An 18249-nucleotide genomic window follows, 5' to 3' on the forward strand; every position below is an offset into this window, starting at 1 on the left:
AAGTCCCTAAAGCCCCTTTCATTCTTAACATTTTATGAAATGAAACATTATAAAGTTAAGTATGGAAGATGCATTAAGAGTAATGGTGCCTCCAGCTTTGATTTCAAACCATATTAAAAAGCTGTGGTAATCAAATCTGTACGGAATTTGGAAGAACAGATCAATGGAACAGAATAGAGAGCCCAGAAATAAACTCACATATACTTGGTCAATTAATTTACAACAAAAGAGCCAATATACAGTGGGGAAAGGACAGTCTCTTCAATATATGGTGTTGGGAAAACTGGACAACCACACGCAAAAGAATGAAATTAGACTACTATCAATATTCACATCGTACACAAAAATTAACTCAAAATGGGTTAAAGACTTGAATGTAACACCTGAAACCATAGCCTCCTAGAAGACAACATAGGTGTTAAGTTTCTTGACATAGGTCTTGATGATGATTTTTTGAATCTGACACCAAAAGCAACAAAAGTAAAAATAAACAAGTAGGACTACGTCAAACTACAAAAATTCCTTCGCAGCCTTCAGAAAATGAAAAAACCTACTGAATGGGAGGAAATATTGGCAAATCATGTATCTGATAAAGGGGTTAATATCCAAAATATATACAAAAATTCATACAACTCAATAGTAAAAAAAAAAAATCCCATTATGGGCACAGGACATTTTCCATGGGCTTCCCATTTTATTTACTCCAATGCTACCCTGAAAGATGCCCTGGGTACCCCGTCCTCATCAGTACCTTTCTCCTAGAACCCAAGGCATTCGGCCTAATCATCTGCAACCTCATTCTTTAAAAAAAAGTCCCGTGACGTCATCCTCCCACCCCGCCCCCACCAGCTGCCCCCTTGCTCCCGGGGTCCAGAGGAACAGGAAGCCAGGGTCACGGAGTGGCTGGTGGGCAGGCTGCATCCACCATTGGCCCCACCAAAGAGCCGAGTAGGCTCCAGTGCTGGGTCAACTCAGGCCAAACAACCAACAGGGAGGAAACCCAGCCCCACCCATCATCAGACAAGCAGATTAAAGTTTTACTGGGCTGTGCCCACCAGAGCAACATGCAGCTCTACCCACCACCAGTCCCTCCCATCAGGAAGCTTGCACAAGACTCTTAGATAGCCTCATCCACCAGAGGGCAGACAGCAGAAGCAAGAAGAACTACAATTCTGCAGCCTGTGAAAGGAAAACCACATTCACAGAAAGATAGACAAAATGAAAATGCAGAGGACTTTGTACCCAATGAAGGAACAAGATTTAAAAAACCCCAGAAAAACAACAAAATGAAGTGGAGATAGGCAACCTTCCAGAAAAAGAATTCAGAATAATGATAGTGAAGATGATCCAGAACCTCAGAAAAAGAATGGAGGCAAAGATCGAGAAGATGCAAGAAATGTTTAACAAAGACCCAGAAGAATTAAAGAAGAATTAAAGAATAAACCCCTAGAAGAATTAAAGAACAAACAAACAGAGATGAACAATACAATAACTGAAATGAAAACTACACTAGAAGGAATCAATAGCAGAATAACTGAAGCAGAAGAACGGATAAGTGACCTGGAAGACAGAATGGTGGAATTCACTGCTGTGTAACAGAATAAAGAAAAAAGAATGAAAAGAAATGAAGACAGCCTAAGAGACCTCTGGGACAATATTAAACGCAACAACATTTGCATTAAAGGGGTCCCGGAAGGAGAAGAGAGTCAGAAGGACCCGAGAAAATATTTGAAGAGATTATAGTTGAAAACTTTCCTAACATGGGAAAGGAAATAGCCACCCAAGTCCAGGAAGCACAGAGAGTCCCAGGCAGGATAAACCCAAGGAGAAACATGCCAAGACACATAGTAATCAGATTGGCAAAAATTAAAGACAAGAAAAATTATTGAAAGCATCAAGGGAAAAACAACATACAAGGGAACTCCCATAAAGTTAACAGCTGATTTCCCAGCAGAAACTCTACAAGCCAGAACGGAGTGGCACAATATATTTAAGTGATGAAAGGGAAGAACCTACAACCAAGATTACTGTACCTGGCAAGGATCTCATTCAGATTCGATGGGGAAATCAAAAGCTTTACAGACAAGCAAAAGCTAAGAGAATTCAGCACCACCAAACCAGCTCTATAACAAATGCCAAAGGAGCTTCTCTAAGTGGGAAACACAAGAGAAGAAAAGGACCAACGAAAACAAACCCAAAACAATAAACAAAATGGTCATAGGAACATATGTATCGATGATTACCTTAAATGTGAATGGATTAAATGCTCCAACCAAAAGACACAGGCTGGCTGAATGGATACAAAAACGAGCCCCATATATATGCTGTCTACAAGAGACCCACTTCAGAGCTAGGGACACATACAGACTGAAAGTGAGGGAATGGAAAAAGATATTCCATGCAAATGGAAATCAAAAGAAAGCTGGAGTAGCAATACTCATATCAGATAAAATAGACTTTAAAGAATGTTACAAGAGACAAGGAAGGACACTACATAATGATCAAGGGATCAATCCGAGAAGATATAACAATTACAAATATATATGCACCCAACATAGGAGCACCTCAATACATAAGGCAATGGCTAACAGCTATAAAAGAGGAAATCGACAGTAACACAATAATACTGGGGGGCTTACACCTCAGTTACACCAATGGACAGATCATCCAAAATGAAAATAAATAAGGAAGCAGAAGGTTTAAATGACACAATAGACCAGATAGGTTTAATTGATATTTATAGGACATTCCATCCAAAAACAGCAGACTACACTTTCTTCTCAAGTGCACACGGAACATTCTCCAGGATAGATCACATCTTGGGTCACAAATCAAGCCTCGGTAAATTTAAGAAAATTGAAATCATATCAAGCATCTTCTCCGACCACAGTGCTATGAGATTAGAAATGAATCACAGGGAAAAAAACGTAAAAAACACAAACACATGGAGGCTAAACAATACGTTACTAAATAGCCAAGAGATCACTGAAGAAATCAAAGAGGAAATCAAAAAATACCTAGAGGCAAATGACAATGAAAACACGACGATCCAAAACCTATGGGATGCAGCTAAATCAGTTCTAAGAGGGAAGTTTAGCTATACAAGCCTACCTCAAGAAACAAGAAAAATCTCAAATAGGGCTTCCCTGGTGGCGCAGTGGTTGAGAGTCCGCCTGCCGATGCAGGGGACACGGGTTCGTGCCCCGGTCCGGGAAGATCCCACATGCCACGGAGCGGCTGGGCCCGTGAGCCATGGCCGATGAGCCTGTGCGTCTGGAGCCTGTGCTCCGCAATGGGAGAGGCCACAACCGTGAGAGGCCCGTACAGCAGAAAAAAAAAAAAAAAAAAATCTCAAATAAACAATGTAACCTTACACCTAAAGGAACTAGACAAAGAAGAACAAACAAAACCCAAAGTTAGCAGAAGGAAAGAAATCAAAAAGATCAGAGCAGAAATAAATGAAATAGAAACAAAGAAAACAATAGCAATGTCAATAAAACTAAAAGCTGATTGTTTGAGAAGATAAACAAAATTGATAAACCATTAGCCAGACTCATGAAGAAAAAGAGGGAGAGGACTCAAATCAATAAAATTAGACATGAAAAAGCAGAAGTACAACAGACACGGCAGAAATACAAAGCATCCTAAGAGACTACTACAAGCAACTCTATGCCAGTAAAATGGACAACCTGGAAGAAATGGACAAATTCTTAAAAAGATATAACCTTCCAAGACTGAACCAGGAAGAAATAGAAAATATGAACAATAGGGAGGGTGGGGGGGAGGGAGACACAAGAGAGAAGAGATACGGGAACATATGTATATGTATAACTGATTCACTTTGTTATAAAGCAGAAACTAACACAGCATTGTAAAGCAATTATACCCCAATAAAGATGTTAAAAAAAAAAGAAAGAAAATATGAACAGACCAATCACAAGTAATGAAATTGAAACTGTGATTAAAAATCTTCCAACAAACAAAAGTCCAGGACCAGATGGCTTCACAGGTGAATTCTATCAGACATTTAGAGAAGAGCTAACACCCATCCTTCTCAAACTCTTCCAAAAAATTGCAGAGGAAGAAACACTCCCAAACTCATTCTATGAGGCCACCATCACCCTGATACCTAAACCAGACAAAGATACTACAAAAAAAGAAAATTACAGACCAATATCACTCATGAATATACATGCAAAAATCCTCAACAAAATACTAGCAAACAGAATCCAACAACACATTAAAGGGATCATACACCATGATCAAGTGGGGTTTATCCAAAGGATGCAAGGATTCTGCAATATATGCAAATCAATCAATGTGATACACCATATTAACAAATTGAAGAAGAAAAACCACATGATCATCTCAATAGATGCAGAAAAAGATTTTGACAAAATTCAACACCCATTTATGATAAAAACCCTCCAGAAAGTGGGCATAGAGGGAACTTACCTCAACATAATAAAGGCCATATATGACAAACCCACAGCCAACATCATTCTCAATGGTGAGAAAATGAATGCATTTCCTCTAAGATTAAGAACAAGACAAGGATGTCCCCTTTACCACTATTACTCAACATAATTTTGGAAGTCCTAGCCACGGCAATCAGAGAAGAGAAAGAAGTAAAAGGAATACAAATTGGAAAAGAAGAAGTGAAACTGTCACTGTTTGCAGATGACATGATACTATACATAGGGAATCCTAAAAATGCCACCAGAAAACTACTAGAGCTAATCAATGAATTTGGTAAAGTTGCAGGATACAAAATTAATGCACAGAGATCTCTTGCATTCCTATACACTAACGACGAAAGATCAGAAAGAGAAATTAAGGAAACAATCCCATTCACCACTGCAACAAAAAGAATAAAATACCTAGGAATAAACCTACCTAAAGAGTTAAAAGACATGTACTCAGAAAACAATAAGACACTGATGAAAGAAATCAAACATGACACAAACAGATGGAGAGAGATACACCATGTTCTTGGACTGGAGGAATCAATATTGTGAAAATGACTATACTACCCAAAGCAATCTACAGATTCAATGCAATCCCTGTCAAATTACCAATGGCACTTTTTACAGAACTAGAACAAAAAATCTTAAAATTTGTATGAAGACACAAAAGACCCCGAATAGCCAAAGCAATATTGAGGGAAAAAAAACAGAGCTGGAGGAATCAGACTCCCTGACTTCAGACTATACTACAAAGCTACAGTAATCAAGACAATATGGTACTGGCACAAAACCAGAAATATAGATCACTGGTACAGGATAGAAAGCCCAGAGATAAACCCACGCACCTATGGTCAACTAAGCTATGACAAAGGAGGCAAGGATATACAATGCAGAAAAGAATCTCTTCAATAAGTGGTGTTGGGAAAACTGGACAGTTACATGTAAAAGAATGAAATCAGAACACTCCCTAACACCATACACAAAAATAAGCTCAAACTGGATTAGAGACCTAAATGTAAGACCAGACACTATGAAACTCTTAGAGGAAAACATAGGAAGAACACTCTTTGACATAAATCACAGCAAGATATTTTTTGATCCACTTCCTAGAGTAATGGAAATAAAAACAAAATAAACAAGTGGGACCTAATGAAACTTTTGCAAAGCAAAGGAAACTACAGTCAAGAGGAAAAGACAACCCTCAAAATGGGAGAATATATTTGCAAATGAATTAACGGACAAAGGATTAATCTCCAAAATATATAAACAGATCATGCAGCTCAATATTAAGAAAACAAACAACCCAATCAAAAACTGGACAGAAGACATAAATAGACATTTCTCCAAAGACATACAGATGGCCAAGAAGCACATGAAAAGCTGCTCAACATCACTAGTTATTAGAGAAATGCAAATCAAAACTACAATGAGGTATCACCTCACACCAATTAGAATGGGCATCATCAGAAAATCTACAAACAACAAATGCTGGAGAGGGTGTGGAGAAAAGGGATCCCTCTTGCACTGTTGGTGGGAATGTAAATTGATACAGCCACTATGGAGAACAGTATGGAGGTTCCTTAAAAAACTAAAAATAGAATTACCATATGACCCAGCAATACCATTACTGGGTGTATACCCAGAGGAAACCATAATTCAAAAAGAAACATGCACCCCAATATTCGTTGCAGTACTGTTTACAAGAGCTAGGTCATGGAAGCAACCTAAATGCCCATCAACAGACAAATGGATAAAGAAGATGTGGTACATATATACAATGGAATATTACTCAGCCATAAAAAGGAACGAAATTGGGTCATTTGTAGAGACGTGGATGGATCTAGAGACTGTCACACAGAGTGAAGTAAGTCAGAAAGAGAAAAACAAATATCGTATATTAACGCATATATGTGGAACCTAGAAAAATGGTACAGATGAGCAGGTTTGCAGGGCTAAAATAGAGTCACAGATGTAGAGAACAAACGTATGAACACCAAGGGAGGAAACTGATGGTGGGGGGTGGTGATGGTGGGATGAATTGGGAGATTGGGTTTGCATATATACACTAATATGTATAAAATAGATAACTAGTAAGAACCTGCTGTATAAAAAATAAATGAAATAAAATTTAAAAATTTTTTAAAGAGAAAGAAAGGGAAATATCCCCAATTAAATGAGGAAGTCAAAAAGGGAACTAGGAGGAATGGATTGATCACTTTTTCACATAAAAGATTGATTATTCTAAAGCAGAGTTGCTGTGCCAAAGGCCGATTTGAGTCCTTTATCATCTCTCAGCCCCCTGCAGAATGTGATTTGGACATTGACCCTATTACATTGTTATTTACATGCTCTACAAAGGTACCTTCAAGACCCTCCATTCCACAAGGATTACCCCCGATAAGCCGCTTTCTCTATGTGTATCCTGGAGGTCCCACTAAACTCAGTGACAGTATCTGGAGACAATCCTGAAAAACTTGGGTGACCGTCGCTGACCAGCACGGAGCTGGCTCACAATAGGGCCCCAGTTAAAATGTTACAAATACAACTGGATCAAACCTTTAAAGCACGAAATTAAAACAATCCTCCTAAGGAAGGAAATTGAGTTTCAAAAGAGGAACTTCATATTGAGTATCTAACCAGCAACTGATGATGATATTCACAGATGAATCTGATTGGTTCTCCAAAACTGAGACCACCCAATCCAGGAACAAAGAAATGAGTTCCTTGGTCGGTAATATTTGAGATGTGGGTTAGAGGAGGGTCCTAGTCCTCCCTGAGATTTGTCTGCTCCCGTGCACCCTGTCTTCTCTTCTTCTGCATGGTGTGCCTTTGGTTCCCCGCAGGCTCCTGGACAGTAATACTGACAGTGATACTCATGGTGCTGAGCCCGCTCCTGGCTTGGGCTGGAGAGGTAAGTGCACGCCTTGGATGGTGAGCTATTTTGGGGTGTGGGGGAAGGGAGGGAGTTAGCTTTGTCTGGGTCCAGGCCATGTCACTTAAAACACCGACATCTTCTTCAGTGACTACTTACCTTTATCATATGGATCCTCAATTCCTTCCACAAACAAAAGGAGCCTGGATACTTGCCCTCTTTGTAAGACCAGCATAAGGTGCCGTCGTATATATACATATAGGCTATTTCTTGTCAACTCTCTTCTAATAAAACCTCTCCAGCCTTATATCCCATTCCCTCGGGGTTTTGAGAGGATTTAGAAATGCTTTCAAAAATAATCTAAAATGATTACTAATGATTTCAAAATAATTCCCATCCGTGGTTCCCTTTATTCTGTTGAGTTATGCCAGAAAATGGGAATAATCCTCTGAAAATTTTATGGGGACTCAAAAGGAATTAGGAAGATCTCTCCTAGAAGATCCTGTGTTATGTCCATGGGATCTGTGATGAGGCTACCTCTCACTAATACGTGAGGATGTATCAAGAGACCTCACCATTGTCTCCTTTTCTTTTCTTTTTTTTAAGTTGAAGTATAGTTGATTTACAATATCGAGTTAGTTTCAGGTGTACAGCACAGCACTTCAGTTATATATATATATTATATATTATATATATATATATATATTCTTTTACAGATTCTTTTCCCTTATAGGTTATTACAAAATATTGAGTAGAGTTCCCTGTGCTGTACAGTAAGTCCTTGTTGGTTATCTATTGTCTCCTTTTCTTTCTCCCTAAACCCCACTGTTCATAAGGCCTGTATGCCTGTACTGGAGGTACTCTGACAAAAGCTGGGGTTAGTTTTCTCCCTATTTCTCCTGCGTAAAGCACTCTGGACCTGAAGCGGGGATCCTTAGTACTGAGAATGACCCTGTAGTTAAGGAGCATCTAAGGGGCATTCTGTGATGCCTTAAAGAACTCATAAGAACTGAAAACCTGACACAGGTTAGTGCTTATTCTATTTTGAACCTTTCTATCCTATCAGTTTCTCCTATATCTCCTCTTTCTCTGGCCTGAACCCACAAGAAGAGATTCAACTAGTATAGAATAAATTATGAAATTATATTTTTATAAACTCCAAATAGTCAAATATCAGCAATTTCATATGGTTCAAACCATACACCCTGAGCAGGATACAGAACGTGTGAAGGCTGTTTCCATCCCATAGGGCTGAAAGCCAGTAAGGAAATCAAGGGAACTCATTGACCTCTTGGACTCTTGGGCCCAAATTTCATAGGTTCATTCACCATACCATCTATTTTCCATAATTAGCCGTCTTTGGTTACCTCTCCTTCCAGTTTCTCCCTATTCTTTCCCCTACTATGTCATCACCGTTACTAAAAATCCCCGGTTTGCACAAACCCTCAGCACTATAACAGACGCATTGGATGAAATGAAACTTCATGAAATGTCCCCTGTCTCTTAAAAATCACCTTTTCCTTACCTGTGAATGTTTCTTCCAAGTAGTAAGAGGAGAAAGAGCAAGTTAGTCTGAATTTCTCACAGGAAAGTAGAAGAGACATAAGGTGTCATGATTACAAAAGTGTGTTGGAACTGGAGCCCCTTCTTGCTTTACCAGGAGCCCCACAAAGATCAATTCCCAAAACTATGGCTTTATTCATTTAGATGACAAATACTTCTTTGAGCAACTATTATATACCAGGCTCTGTCCTAGGCACAGAGGATTCTATTTGAATAACAGAAAAAAAGTCCCTTATGATCATGGAAGTTACCTAATGACAAGAGAGAAAGACAACAACCCGATAAACATTGAACCAAGAAGAACATTTCAAACAGCAATAAATGCTCTGAAAAAAAATATGAGGGTTAAGGGACTGAGAAAATTGTATTCACCTGACTTCACTGCAAGTATCTACAGGGCTCTCCCTGTGACATTCATTTGAGACATAAATGATGAGAATAAGCCAGACATGGAAAGGATCTAAGGGACAAATGCTCCAGGGAGAGGAACCAGGGGAAAGGTCAAAGTGTGGGAAGATGTTTGCTGTGTTTAAGGGATGGAAAGAAGGTTAGAGGAGCTGAAGCAGAGAAAGCAAGTTGGGGAGTGGAATAAGATGAGGTTAGAGAGAAAGTCAGGAGTCAAATCATGTTAGGCCCTGATGGCCATAGTGAGAAATTTGACTTTTATTTACAGAGCTATGTGAAGCTACTAAGGGGTTACAAGGAGAGTCCATTTATATTTATTTTAAAAACTAATTCCAGCTGCCACATGGAGATTGGATTGCAGGGGTTCCAAGTGAAGTTACAGAGACCAGTTAGGGGAGAGTAGAAGGGTTCTCCAGGGAAGATGTGCCTGTGACTTCATTTAGTGTAGTAGCGATGAAGTGAACAGATTTGGGATAGATTGTTGAGTGACTTGTTAATGAATTAAATGGTGGGAGTTGGAAGATAGAACATCAAAAGCTTATCCCTCAGGATTTTGTCTTGCATGGTAACTATAGGTGGATGGTGGTGCTGTTTATTGAGATAGGGAGGACTATGGACCAGTAGTACATCTCCTTAGACTGGATCCAAAAGTCACCTAATTAATATAAAAGACTCATTTATTGATTTTACCCCTTAGGAAATTTCCAGGGTTTTAGGAGACCTGTGGCAGAAACGGGGATGAAGAACAAATACATGTTTCTTATCATAAATCACAATATCACAGTGACTAATTGCCAAGGCAAAGAAATCAGTCAACTTTGGTTGGACTGAACAAATTTATTTTATTGGAAAAAACAGCTCTTCACTGGGACCGGCTTCCCAAAAAACATATTTCATGTAGGACCAAGATTTTCAACAGAAATAATATTGGCAAATTTTTCTATGTCACTCTCAGCTGCTCCATACTTGAGAGTGGTTTCTCCGGGACAGTTTTTTCATATGATTTACACCCATGGTTCTCACCCAACGACAGCTCAGCACTATTTCTCCCCGTTCCTTCACCCGCCGCAGAACATTGGCTCCAGATAGCGCCATTTTTAGTTGTCACACAGGGGGGTTCTTTTGACAACTAGTGGGTAGAGGCCAGGAAAGCTGATAGACAGGCTACTATGCACAGAACAGCTCCCTCTCCCCAGCCACAAAGAACCACCTGGTCCAAAATGTCTATAGTGCTGAGGTTGAAAACACTGCTTTATATAGACTATGCTGCTTCTAAAACTTCTAGACTTACACTTTCTACACACATTCACCTTCCAGTTCAACTCTTCGTGGTTTTATTTAGCTTGTTTCATTACCCCCAAAACTAGACAGTTGAACAAATTCATTACTTTCTTGTTGAATCCATTCAATCAAAGCAAGTTCAAGATCTTCATTTTTATTTTTTGCCTTACGCCATGTTTTTTTTTTTTTTTTCTCCCGTTGCGGAGCACAGGCTCCGGACGCTCAGGCTCAGCGGCCATGGCTCACGGGCCCAGCCGCTCCGCGGCATGTGGGATCTTCCCGGACCGGGGCACGAACCCGTGTCCCCTGCATCGGCAGGCGGACTCTCAACCACTGCGCCACCAGGGAAGCCCTTACGCCATGTTTTTCAAAATGTCACGAGTTCTTGGTCATCACACCTCTATTTGATTTCAACAACTTGTCTTTTTAAGTCATAAATAGTGGTGCTGTTACAATATTTTTCAGTAAAATGCCTCAAATTTCTGCAGCAATGCTACTTTCCACACTGTTAATGATATCAGAAACTTCCATTTATTCTTCTTACCTTTAACCACAGGGTTATTCTTTAACTCTTTTTGACATTTTCACAATTCAACTAAATCTAAAGACAAAAATATTTTCATTTTTGAAAGAAACAAAAACATTCATTTGAAAACATACATGCAACCCAATGTTCACTGCAGCATTATTTACAAATATCCAAGATGCAGAAGCAACCTAAGTGTCCATCAACAAATGAATGGGTAAAGATGTGGTTTGTGTATATATATATATATATATATATATATATATATATATATATATATATACACACACACACACACACACACACACACATATACACAGTGGACTATTACTCAGCCATAAAAAAGAATGAAATTCTGCCATTTGCAACAATGAGGATGGACCTACAGAGTATTATGGTTAGTGGAATAAGTCAGAGAAAGTCAAATACTCTATGTTATCACTTATAAGTGGAATCTAAAAAATAAAACAAATGTATATGACAAAACAGAAACAGACTCACAAAGAGTGAACTAGTGGCTACAAGTGTGGAAATGGAAGGGGAGAGGGGCAAGATAAAAGTATGGGATTAAGAGATACAAACTACTGTGAATAAAATAAATAAGCAACAAGATATACTGTACAACACAGGGAAATATAACCATTATTTTGTAATAACTTTAAATGGAGTATAACTTTTAACAATATTGAATCATTATGTCGTACACTTGGAACTAACATAATGTTAATGATACTGTAATTTAATACCAAAAAATCAAAAATATGTGCATTCATATGATATATATGTGTATATTTATGTCTATATGTATCTTTACACACAGTGAAGCTACGGAACCATATGTAACCAATAAGAGCTCTGAGACACGTTTGACCCCTTCCCTCAGCAGGTCAGATTTGCCAAACGAATTTTAGCAGCAAATTTTTAGAAAATCTGATTTTGTGAGCTATCCAGATTTGGAAATGCAGAAAAGGAATTGTGGACCTGTATTGGGGTTATGGTTTTAATCTCCTAAAACTCTTCAATAGTTCTCATTACGTTTAGCATAAAGTCAAAATCCTAATGTCACCTACAAGGATTTTAAGTGCCTGGTTCCATGTGATTTTTCCAGTCTAATCTTTTCCCCTCCTTCCTCTCACTCTCTGTGCTTCAGTGAACTTTCTAGAGGAAGTTCATCAATTCTTTCAGCTTTTCCACACAGTATTACCATTACCTAAAATGTGTCTCTCTTTTTCCCCTAAACACACACACACACACACACACACACACACACACACACTTCCTCTAGCTCACATCCACGTACCCTTTTATGTTACCACTTAAAGTGGTCTTCAGAGACCACTTCTCTGGCACCCTAACCTAATTTAGGTCATCCTATCATTCTCTGCTATAGAACGCCACACTTTTATCCTGACTTTTCTCACTTCTGTATAAATTCTTGCGTGTTTGGCTTTTGTCCATCACTTTCACTAAATTTTAAGCTCCACAAGTAGAGGGGAGACGGCTGTGTTCCCTTCCTTGGAGTCCCAAGGGAGAGCGAAATTTGGACACAAGCACAGCCCTAACCAAGTACTTACAGAATGAAGGAGGCTCCTAAGAGGAGATGGTGATGGGGCAAATCCCAGTCCACTTCACACTTGGAGATGTCCAGGCGAGCATGGAAGCCAAGTGGAGCCCGAATGGCTCAGGAGCAGAGGGGTCTCTTCCGCCCAGCACGTCCTTCCTCCACCGCTGGCAGGTGGAAGATGAACCCGTGGGGTGCCGGTAGAGCCTCCGAGGGAGTACTAGCGCCCCCGGCCTGTGCCCGGGCGCCTGTCATCGGTGGGCGTCACCGCCATTCTCTTCCCATGCGCCCGGGTGACAACATCATTCCTGTCCCCACAGCACTTTTCATGGTGCAGGTAAAGTCCGAGTGTCATTTCTCCAACAGCACGCGGCAGGTGCACTTCCTGGACAGGTACATCTATAACCGGGAGGAGCTGGTGCGCTTCGACAGCCACGTAGGGGAGGACCTGGCGGTGAGCGAGCTGGGGCGGCCGGCCGCGGAGCTCTGGAACCGCCAGAAGGATGCCCTGCAGCGGGCGCGGGCCGCCGTGCACACCTTCTGCAGGATTAACAAGTTCTTGGAGAGCAGCACCGTGCGGCGGCGAGGTCGGGGGTAGGGGGGGGAGGTGGGGGGGCTGTGACAGAGACAGAGAGACACAGAGACAGAGGGACTGAGTCTAGGGTGAGTGTGTAGGATTGTGGACAAGTACAAGTTACGAGGGTACACGTGAGAGCCTTCTGTGGGAAAACTAAAGTGCGATTTTGTCGACGTATGCTGGTGAGAGGGGAGAGAGTGTGTGTATGGTGGGGGGAGTGGGCCTGGGGTCTGAGAGGACCGGGAGGGAGGGGGCTATGGGGAGAGGGATGCAGGAGGGAGGGCTCCAGGCATCCTCCGCTGCCGCCCTGGGAGAGTCTCGGGGAGGAGAGACAGAGGAAAGGGCTGACTGGGGCGGGTGGTCAGAGAGGCGGGAAGGGACCTCCAGGTGTCTGTGGTTGGGGGAGGGGAGGGGAGGAGAGGTGAGGAATGTAAGAGGCTTGGGAGAGCGTGAGAGGAGCCCCAGTCTGCTCTGGGCACACACCCCCTTACTCCTGAAACCCCTGAAATAAATGTGCCGGCGTCTGTGTGCAGGCGCGTTTCTTTGAGAATGAAATTTGTGAGGGAGACTAATCACTAGGGGTGCAGCGGAGAAGAACCTCCCACTCACCTCCGACCTTTCTGAGGCTACTTTTAGGTCTGAATTTCCAACTACTCTTTTGCTTTCTTAGTGTGTATATTTTTACATATTTGAAATGATTGTGAAGCTAGCTTTTCAGATATAATTTTGTTACTTAATAATACCATAAAAGGCGCTTCCCTGGTGGCGCAGTGGTTGAGAGTCTGCCTGCCGATGCAGGAGACACGGGTTCGTGCCCCGGTCCGGGAAGATCCCACATGCCGCGGAGCGGCTGGGCCCGTGAGCCATGGCCGCTGAGCCTGCGCGTCCGGAGCCTGTGCTCCGCAACGGGAGAGGCCACAACAGTGAGAGGCCCGCGTACCGCAAAAAAAATAATAATACCATACTTATGTTACTATTTTTATAATGTTAATAGTACTTAAGTAGTTGTGCTTTCCCTTTGTATGGTTGTGAACAATTTACCTCACATTCCCCATTGTTAGATTTTATTTTCCATATTGCCACTTAGTTAGAAATTTATATCTTATTAGTTTTAACTTACATTTCTTTTATCTCTAAAGTTCTTCTCTCTTTTTTTTCCCCCAATTGTAATGACTGCCCAAAGCATTATCTATTAATCTGTTGCCACTAGGGTCCTAGTGTTTTTCTCAGTAATTTTATGGGTTGTCTATGCAGTAAGATTATTAACACTTTGCTGATACTTGATTCAACATTTTCTCCAGTTTGTGGTTTCTATTAGATTCTGTTCAATATTTTCCATGTTGAGAATTTAACATTTTTTACTTACTGAAATAGAAACCGAAAAATTGTGACTAATGATTTACCATCGGTCTTAAATCTGCTATTTTGTGGTACTGTACAAATGTGTCCCCCATTTCTCCTTTTTATTTATTTATTTATTTATTTATTTAATTTTGACTGTGCTGGGTCTAGTTGCCACACAAGGGCTTCTCTAGTTGTGGCACGCAGGCTTAGTTGCAGTATGTGGGATCTTAGTCCCCCAACCAGGGATCAAACCCAGGCCCTGAGCATTGGGAGGGCGGAGTCTTAAACACTGGACCTCCAGGGAAGTCCCTCTCTTTTCTTTTGAAATAATTGTATTTATTGAGGGCCTGAGACTGCTAGAGGCTGTCTCAGACGTGAAGAGTCCCAGACCCTGCCCTGATCTCAAATGTCAGTTTAGAAGGAGAGAGAATTCTAAAATGATAACAATTGAAAAACTAGATGTGGCTTTTTTGGGGGTAAAAAAAAAAAGAGAGAGAGAGAGAGATCCATCAGCTGAGTATAAAACAATAAAAACTTTTTAAATGATTAACTTTCCTTGTTCCTTTTCCTCTGCAGGACTCATGCTTTCCTTGAAGCACAACTCATAGCGTTAGAGAATGACCTCTGTCTATTTCTGCTTCTCAGGGGAAGAACCATTTCTGTGCTGTTCTAAGATGTGAGTCCATTGAGTCAGTGTAACCAGGATTTCACACTCTACATCTCTATCTACCCCACTACTGTTCCCTAATTTACCCTTAAGCTGTGAATCACACTTTCTTTCACAGTAAAAACATTCAATAAGTAACTGACATATACTGAAGGCTAAGTTCTGGCCATCTCTTTTTTTTCTTTTTTGGCCCTCCCTGTGCGGCTTGTGGGACTTTAATTCCCTGACCAGGGACTGAACCCAGGCCTTCAGCAGTGAGAGCGCAGATCCTAACCACTGGACCACCAGGGAATTCCCCCAACCATTTCCTTACATGGTTTAAGTCCATTAGCTCTTTTTTTTTTTAATATGATGATCAATATTTTTTATTGAAGTATAGTTGATTTACAATGTTGTGTTAATCTCTGCTGTACAGCAAAGTGATTCAGTTATACATATACACATCCGTTTTAAAATATTCTTTTCCATTATGGTTTATCATAGGATATTGAATATAGTTCTCTGGGCTATACAGTAGGACCTTGTTGTTTATCCATTCCATATACAGTATAATAGCTTACATCTGCTAACCCCAGCCTCCCACTCCATCCCTCCCCCAGCCCCACCCTCCTTGGCAACCACAAGTCTGTTCTCTATGTTCGTGAGTCTGTTTCTCTTTCGTAGATAAGTTCATTTGTGTCATATTTTAGATTTCACATATAACTGATATCATACGGTATTTGTCTTTCTCTTTCTGACTTACTTCACTTAGTATGATCATCTCTAGGTCCATCCATGTTGCTGCAAATGGCATTATTTCGTTCTTTTTTATGACTGAGTAGTATTCCATTGTATATATGACTCATTTAACTTGAAGAGGTAAATTCATATCATTATTCTCCTTTAGAGGAGAGAAAACTGAGGCACAGAGGGATTTAAAAACTCTCCCAGGATTAACCAGTTAGAAGTAAAGCCTGGATTTGAACACAGGCAGCCTAGTTACAGAAATCACCCTTTTATTGAATGCACCCTGCGTCTTGCAAAATTCGTAAACACTTCAACAATAGGTAACTGTTTCAAATTATGAAAAGAAACCCCACAATTTTGCTCGACGTCTCTCAACTCTAATAGGCCCTGTTATAGGGGTTAAATTCAAGACCCATGACACTGACTTCTCCTAAGCCACATGGCAGTCTGGTCTGCACAAGGCTACATCTCGTCAGGAGACTTACTGTCTCCCTCGCTATTCCCTCTACATTTTCTCTCCTACTGGAGCCTACAGTGACTGTGTATCCTGCAAAGACCCAGCCCCTGTGGCACCACAGCCTCCTGGTCTGCTCTGTGAATGGTTTCTATCCAGGCCACACTGAAGTCAGGTGCTTCCAGAATGGCCAGGAAGAGGAGGCAGGGGGTGGTCTCCACAGGCCTGATCCCTAATGGAGACTGGACCTTCCAGACCATGGTGATGCTTGAAATAGTTCCTCAAAGTGGAGAGGTCTACACCTGCCACGTGGAGCACCCCAGCTGGACGAGCCCTGTCACAGTGGAATGGAGTGAGAAGCCTTCTGACCTCGAAAATCCCTTACCCATCAGGGAGGAGACTTGTTTACCCCCGAGGTTTCTCCTCTCCCCACAGCATATGTGCATTTTCTCCATGTTCTTCTCTCCTTCATCTTAGGTTATTGGGGCTGCCCTGTGATATCCTGTGATAGAAATCTCCTGATTGTTTACAGACATCTCGTGATGGTTTCTACAAATACCTATACTCCTTGGGGAGGCAGTTCTGCCTGACAAGCAGAAAAGAGGATGTCCCTGTTTTGAACCTCCCATGACATCACAGGTCATGGTCACCCCTTGGCCCTGGGCACCAGTCCCCTGCGTCAGGCTGGGCTTGTGCTTCTGACACTCCTGCTCTGAGTTGTTATTGTGACCTGAGAAGGGGCACATCCTCTACAGGGATGCTCCTGTCCTGATGGGGAGTTCAATCTCAACCAGTCCCAGGCTCCTCGTCCATCAGATGTTGAAGACGTGTGGCCTTATGCCAGGGCTGTGATATTTAAGCGATTCACTGCCTGAACCTTGTAGCCATTCCTTTTCTAGGAATGGCCAATTATTCTAGTTCTTTCATATCAGGCTTCTCCCCCCAGTCAAAGCTCTCAGAGTCTCAGAGAAGTTGGATTCAGGGTAATAATCACCCAAACTAGCTTCTTTTCTCAGGGACACGGTGTGAACCTCCACGAGACAAGATGCTGAGTAGAATCGGGGCCTGTGTTATGGGTCTGCTCTTCCCTGGGGTGGGGCTGCTCTTAATCGGGCATTAAAATGGTAAGGAAGCTGTTAGCAGCTGAGATGCCCCACAGGTTTCTTGGAGGAAGAAATATGGCTTTGCTCAGTGAGTTCTCTGAATATCGATGACCCTATCCTACAGGGTCATCATACAGGGTCATCGATATTCAGAGAACACATCGAGCAACCTTTACCTAGTCAATCTCAAATTTCCTGGAAATCCAGAAGTCAACAGTCCGCGGTTATTTATGAGTGAAATATAAGAGGTGATGGCCTGTACAGATAAGAGAAGGGTTATCATGCATGGAGATCTCAGATGGAGATCCTGGGGCAAATGCAAGAAGAGACGCTAAGGCTGATGAAATGATGCTGGATTTGCGTGACGGAAGCTTCCTAGGTCACATGCTCTCAGGGTCTGCTCTCCTCTCCACCCTGGCATCAGGTGATATGGATGGTGATGTAGAGAAATCTCAGGTGAGAGGGGAGAGTCCGGGGCTGGGGACATTGTATCCGGGAACAGACTTGCCTCCGTATCTTTTAAGTATACGTCCTCCCTTCCCTTTCCTAGGATACTCTGGACTTCAGCCAACAGGTAATGCCCCTTCAGCCTCTTTTAGAGATGGATTTGGTCTCCTAGAAATGGTGGTGGAGATGACAAGACAGGAGACAGACAAAATGAGAAAGACTTTGAATTCTGATTAGGTGGTTTGCAATAAAACTTT

The 18249-nt window shown here is 41.5% G+C and overlaps 1 protein-coding gene across 2 annotated transcripts in view; it reads right to left on the reverse strand.

Moving 5' to 3' along the window:
* Positions 1-10881: 10881 nt before the first annotated feature.
* Positions 10882-18249, reverse strand: part of LOC116762693 (HLA class II histocompatibility antigen, DO beta chain) — a 34446-nt gene continuing 27078 nt past the window's right edge. For both annotated transcript variants that reach the window (XR_004352322.1, XR_004352321.1), the window contains exons 7-8: positions 13735-13737; positions 10882-10939 (exon numbers count right to left, since the gene is read on the reverse strand). The gene's annotated coding sequence lies outside the window, so the exon portion shown is untranslated. The remainder of the gene's footprint in view (positions 10940-13734; positions 13738-18249) is intronic.

This window comes from Phocoena sinus, chromosome 11 (genome assembly GCF_008692025.1).
Source record: "Phocoena sinus isolate mPhoSin1 chromosome 11, mPhoSin1.pri, whole genome shotgun sequence".
NCBI classification, from domain to species: Eukaryota; Metazoa; Chordata; class Mammalia; order Artiodactyla; family Phocoenidae; genus Phocoena; species Phocoena sinus.